Consider the following 6,900-nt stretch of genomic DNA (forward strand, 5'->3'; position numbering starts at 1 on the left):
TTGAGCCCAAAACAATAAATGTTAAGGAATCATAATAGGGGTCAAAATTTTAACAAATTTGACCTCTGCGGTCACTACCAAATTACTCAGACAATTTCTGGTCTAAACATTTGAAATTTTACATAAAGGGTATTCCTTTTAATTCGTTTTGGTCGAAAATTTAACCTTCCAAGAGGTCAAAGTTCAAAAGATTTGAACTCTGCGGTGTCTAGCAAAGAACTCACCGAATTTTTGGTCTAATCATTTTAAATTTACACATAACGGGTATTCAGATAGGCGGCAAGCATTTTAATCAGATTTGGGGCGAAAATTTGGCTGGCAAAATGTCAAAGTTGAAAGAGTTGACCTTTGCCGATTCTACGAAATTTCTCCGCCAATTTTAGGTCTAAAGACTTGAAATTTTAGATGTAGGTAACTTGGACATGGGCAAAACCTTATTTTTGATTTGAGACCAAAATAATTAAGGGGTCAAAATTGGCGTCCAATTTATAAAAATTTACCTCAGCGACCTCTACAGAATTACTCAGAGAATTTTTGGTCTAAATAGTTGAAACTTTACATAAAGTGTATTCACACGTATGACAAGTTATGAACAGTACATAGGGCCTGAGCAAAGCTGAGCTGAATTGCTAGTATATATATATATATATATATATATATATATATATATATATATATATATATATACTAGCATGGGTGTCCGGCGTTGCCCGGGTATTTGGAGATGTATGTTGAGCAAAAAAAAAAAGTGGTCAATTTTTTAACTTTGGCCCCTATTATGACCCCGTAAAATTTATTGCTTTGGGCTCAAATCAAGTTATTAAGTTAGATCCATGTCCAATGAACCTATATTCAATATTTCAAGTGTTTACACCCAAAATTCTCGGAGGAGTTTGGTAAAGTTCTCAAAGGTCAAATCTTTGAACTTTTACCCCTTAATCAACAAATTTCTGGCCGAAAACCGATCCCATCGATTTTCCCAAATCTCAGTACCCTGTATATCAAATTTCTAGTCTGTAGACTGAAAATTGACAGAGTTATTGCGTAGGGAAATGTACACACGCAGACACACACAGACAGGCACCTTCACTTATATATATATATATATATATATATATATATATATATATATATATATGTGTGTGTGTGTGTGTGTGTGTGTGTGTTTTAAATATATATATATATAAGATTAACATACCTTCTTTTGTTAGTCCGTACGTTACGCTTGAAAAAGACCAAATGCAATTTCTGAAGGCCAAACTACTTTTAAAACGGCAACATTTACGAAATTTGACTTTAAAAAGGCAACCTGAACAAGATTATGAGAATGATCTCGTTTTCGAATACCATCATAGAAGTAAAGTAGTAATAATAAGAAGTCAGCGTTTCTTTCGAATGTTTCCTTTATAAAAAAGGGAACATTCGAAAAAAAAACAGGGCAAAAGAAGATGAAAATTGTCTGCCATGAGGTGCTGGACTTAAGGAGTAAATTAAAGATGGTCTCTTACAATGTGGTTTTATTATTTGTATTTAACTGTGTAGCACAATATTACTTTCTGAGTAATTTTTTCGTACCTATTTATTCGTCTCATTCGGGTAAATTCTATATTTAAAATACAGTCGATACTATTTTCATAGAAATGTTAATAAACTGATATTTGCTGCGTGCATTTAATTTTTCTGTCCCAAAACAAATTCTTTGCGTTATCCTCTTCTCCTTTAAAAAATCAGCTTTTTACCCCTTGCTCTCCAACGACGTCCAGCGAGTGATGCCACCAGATTTTTCTGTTTTGGGTCGCGTTTATTCGCTGGAACTCTGCTGTTTCTTCGAGGATGGTCCTGGTTGATGAGAGGATCCGGTCGGACAGGCATCTACTCTCCCCTCGTTGCTTTTAATTGAGTGTACGATCCGTTCTTCCCTGATCTAAGTCAGCGTTACTGGAAAGTACAGATAATTTCAAGTCAATAGAAGAAAAGAATAACACGTCGATAAATGAGCTTGTTGTATATATATATATATATATATATATATATATATATATATATATATATATATATATATATATATATATATATACTAGCTGTACCCGGCCACGCGTTGCTGTGGCTCAGTTTGTTAAAATGGAACACATGTGAAAGTAGAGAAAAGTTTGATTCTTTTTTTCAAGAGAATGTACAAATTATTTATTTTTTTTAACAGATGTTAAGAAAATAAACAGAAAAATACTTCCATCATTAATTATGCAAAAAAAATAAATAAAATGTTTATTTAGTGTTTCAATATGCTTATAAATTACGATAAAACTTGCTGAGTATGCACTGTTTTACGGTTGTTGTAAAAATGGAACGGAAACTTAAATTTCGCTTCATTTTAATCTTTCTTAATTTTTTAATTGTGCCCCCCCCCAAACGAATATAATCAAAACAGTAACATTCAACGATTGTACTTTATGTATATAAAACACAAAATATTTATTTAAAAAAAAAAAAAAAATGTTAATAAATAATTCCATTTTTAAACGAAAAAGTCAGTTTACCTAACTTACTGTATTAATGCTATTTTTTTAAGCAAGAAAAAAAAAGGTAAATATCCAGATACGCTACTACAGAACACCGACCACTCTAATTTGTTTTTTTTTTATAGGTAATTGAGGTCGCTGACAACGAATCTGATAGTCAAACTTGAGGCAAATTTACCGTTTGCATGGTATTTACCCATGAACCCACGAACTTCTTTCCACCATTTTGCAGCTTCCGTTTATGCTACGCGTATGCACCCTGTAGCATAAACGACGGCTTCACCAAGCAAACTACGTTGGGGGGAGGGGATTTTTTTTTTCCAGGACATAGAATTTTCTAATTTTCCAAAAATACATTATAGCGCTTTTTGGGCGGAAAATTTAAAATTAGCTGAAAAAGAATTAAAATAAGAAAAGGAAAGCACACCAAGTTGGAGTAGGGGGGGTAATTTATCTGGGTTTTTTTTTTTTTTACCTGGAACATCGAATTTTCAAATTTTCCGTAAGTAACGCACCGACATTTACCAATTAGAACACCATTTAACATTTTCCGAAGATTTTACTTTGTACATTGGGGGCGCAAGCGGGGGGGGGGCGGATGTGATGTTGGGGCGCGCAAACAAATTAGAGTGATCGGTGTTCTGTAGTAGCGTATCTGGATATTTACAAAAAAAAAATATTTAGGTTTGGCTATAAATTCCTAAACTCAGTTCACCCTAAATAATTTAGGTGACTGAAATAGGAATCTAATTGAATCTTTAATTTCCTGAATATTATGCTAGAATTCATTTTTCTTCGAGTTATATCGAATACATTAATACGGATTTTAGGGTTTTTTTTCGTAATGTTACTGTAAAAATTATTTTTTATTGTTACAAATTACGATGCTTTAAAAAAAGCAAAAATAAATTCTTGCGTTTTTTATATACTACTGAAAACCATAACTTTAGTAAAGGTATTTTTTGTTTAAACAAAATAAAACATTTTCAGTAAGAGTTAAGTAAAAATAATTAGTTCATTATATTCTGCGATCATTATTTGAAAAATACTGCAATTTTAATTAAAATTCGTTAATTTCCTGATTTTTGGTGAATTTTTAAGTAAAGGGAGGAGTCAAAATGTGTATACACTTTGAGCGTCGGCATTCATTTTTTGACCACATGTGGTTAATTCAAATTAAAGTTCAATCACATGGTTACATTATCAATAATCATTTAATTTAAACCCATTGAAAATTTACTGATATTGTAAACACATTCTGTTTACATTAAGCCTGTGGTGTTTTTTTAGTGATGCAATGTTGGGGTTTTATTACTGTACACATAGATTCGAAAAAGTTGTCAAAAAACAAATATATAATACAAATAAATGTTATCAAAGGCAAGATAAGTTACTTTTCTACCTAACTGGATATATTTTTCGTGTTTTTATTCAATGTAACATGTTTATTCAGCTCGAAAACCATACAGTGTTTACCGATGTATTGGAACATTCAAGATGGAGTCTGATTCTCTCTTTAACACGGTAAGTTTGGGAAAAGATGTTATAAATAAAAAACCGGATAAAATACTGTTAAAAACTCGCTCAATACATGTTACTGTGACATAGGTTGACATATATTCGGCGGGTTTTTAATAGTATTTTGTATAGTTTTTTTATTTATAACCCCTTCGGAAGTTGGAATGCCCCCCACCTAAAATGTACTTGGAAAAATCGATTTTATAGTGAGATTTAAGAATGGTTAGTCGAAAAAAAGGTGAAAAACAAAACACATAATCAATAAATAATTGTTACCAAAGGCAATAAATGCTACTTTTTTTTACTTACATAAATGAGTTTATTTTATGTTTTAAACTATTTTCAATCGCTTTTCGGGTTTTCTTTATTTTTTAATAATCTAATGCGGGTGTGTGGGTGCCAAATATATCCAGATTTTCTAGAATTCCCCGCTAGATTGCAAACGAAATCTCTAGATCTAGCAGGAAAACCGCTAAATTGTAACACTGGTCACGTGACAGGAAGCGGTAATAAATAATTGTCCCTAAATAAAAAAAAATGGCCTCTCGGTACAAAGAAAAACAGCTATTTATCATAGAAAAATTAAGTATAATGTTATAATTAAAAAGAAATATATAAAAACACACATGGATATAGTAAACATATTATACCAAAACGTGGAAGCCATCCGTCCAGTGGTTTTTTAGACAATTAATTCCGAACGAACCAACATTTACATTTATATATATATATATATATATATATATATATATATATATATATATATATATATATATATATATATATATATATATATATATATAAAACAAAACAGGATCATTTTTCACTGATCATTCATAAGCTTGTGACTCAAGATGTAAATGCTCATAGACTGGCAACGTCTATTAGCAAAGTTGAGACAGTCAATCCTAAGTCTGGGGGCCGGTCTCTTCACAATATGGATTCAGTGAGTAGGATCTTAAGTCAATGTTTTTTTTTTCTCTGGACGGTGTAGGTCCCTCAGCTGTCATGCAGAGTTTGTTCTCGGGCTATATTTGTCTTTCATTTTATTGAGAATCAGTTGGGCTTGACCCTGTCTCTAGATCCACAGAATTGTATTTCACAATTCTCAGTAAACCAGTCTCAGGTATCTGGTACTGTTAGATAGGAATAAGCAAAAAAAAAATTAAATCTAACTCAGCTTTTCCTTCTATTTTTACAAACGGCATTTATTCTTGTTACTTTCCAAACAATGCCTGCTTCTTTTTTTTTTCCAACTGTTCATTTCGTCTGCCATGATATTAACAAAATTGTGTCGTATCGACACCAGCTTAAAAGTCTCTCGCTACCACTGCGGAGTCACATGTCCATCTCATCTGGCTCGCATTTTTCTTTCTGTTCGATTACGCGGTGCCCTTTTTTTTTCTCCTCGTACAAGCCCGAGTGCATTTCCTATTTTGCATATGTGGCTTTTTTCGGCTACAGCTGCTAATATCTTTGCACGCTAACTATCTTACAGCTCCTACTGATATTTCCCCACAAGCTTATACGCGCGGTTATATTGTTAAAGTGACACCCACGATAAGAACAGTCGTCCGAAGAATCCAAATGATACGAATAACCAATCCTCAGCTAAAAAATTCAGAAACGTAATAAAAGAATCATTGAACATGATAATTTCCAACACAAAGACCCACTCCTCCCATAACTGATCTCGCCCTACTATGGACAAAAACAATTAAAAATCTTAAGAATCTTTGAGTAAATACGTTTCTCTGACAATGCTTACTACGCCCACCAGCCTTATTCCGGATCTCCTTCCACATTTTTTTCGATATAAAAAAGGCATCCTTCTATAATATAAATCCCACCTGTTTGTTTAAATGTATGTGTGTATGTATGTATGTATGTATGCATGTATGTATGTATGTCTAAAACTTTCGGCAAAGGCGACGGATTTTCACGATATCGGTATCATTTTTAAGATCCATCCTGGGATTACAAATATCGAGAAATTGGCTAAAAACATTTTCTTCACCCTCGACTGGGCACTTTTCTACAGGGAAGGGGTTGCTATTTTCGCCGATATTTTCGAAAGTCATCTCCTCTTTTCGATTGACTAGCCTTAATTTGAACATTCGTCACTTTCGGTTTGGCGGTGAGCGCAACAACAAAGACGTCACGTTTTTTTTCACGTTCTTTTCTTCCTTTGCGGTACCGGTTTTTTAAATTTTTTTTTTTTTTTTTTTTTGCTTAACACACACCTCCAAACCCCTGGGCACCTAGGCTAGTTTTATATAAACCTTGTATGTCGACTGGATAGTCGAAATATCGGTTGGCTTTATAAATGTTGTTGCGTCATCAGAAAAGAATTGTTGAACATATGTATTTATATACATATATATATATATATATATATATATATATATATATATATATATATATATATATATATATATATGTATTGATTGTTTTCAACACAAAAATCCACCATACACTGATCCCATCTTACTATGAAGAAGATCATAAAAATTGCAACAATCTTTGAGTAAATACGAAAGTAACACAATGACTACAATTATTTAAAAGTGCAGAATCCCTTGTGCAAATTCCATACTAGGAAGCATATATAACATATACCAATGGATTGTCACGTTTTTCAACAAAGAAAAATAAAATACTGCAGTTCTGAATTTTTTTTAAATGTGGACTGAATGTTTATATAACTTATTTTGTTCGGACTATTGTTCTCATCTTGAGTGTTATTTGTGCAGCGTTTCGGTCTGCTCAGCCTTCGACCGTCTTCAAGCATGTTAGTTGTTCTTTGAAAAAGAAAGGAGAAAAGTTACTGGCTCTGTAGATATTTCCGTATTCTTGGAGTTTT

This window comes from Euprymna scolopes, chromosome 26 (genome assembly GCF_053919585.1).
Source record: "Euprymna scolopes isolate OS-2025 chromosome 26, ASM5391958v1, whole genome shotgun sequence".
In the NCBI taxonomy this organism is placed as follows: domain Eukaryota; kingdom Metazoa; phylum Mollusca; class Cephalopoda; order Sepiida; family Sepiolidae; genus Euprymna; species Euprymna scolopes.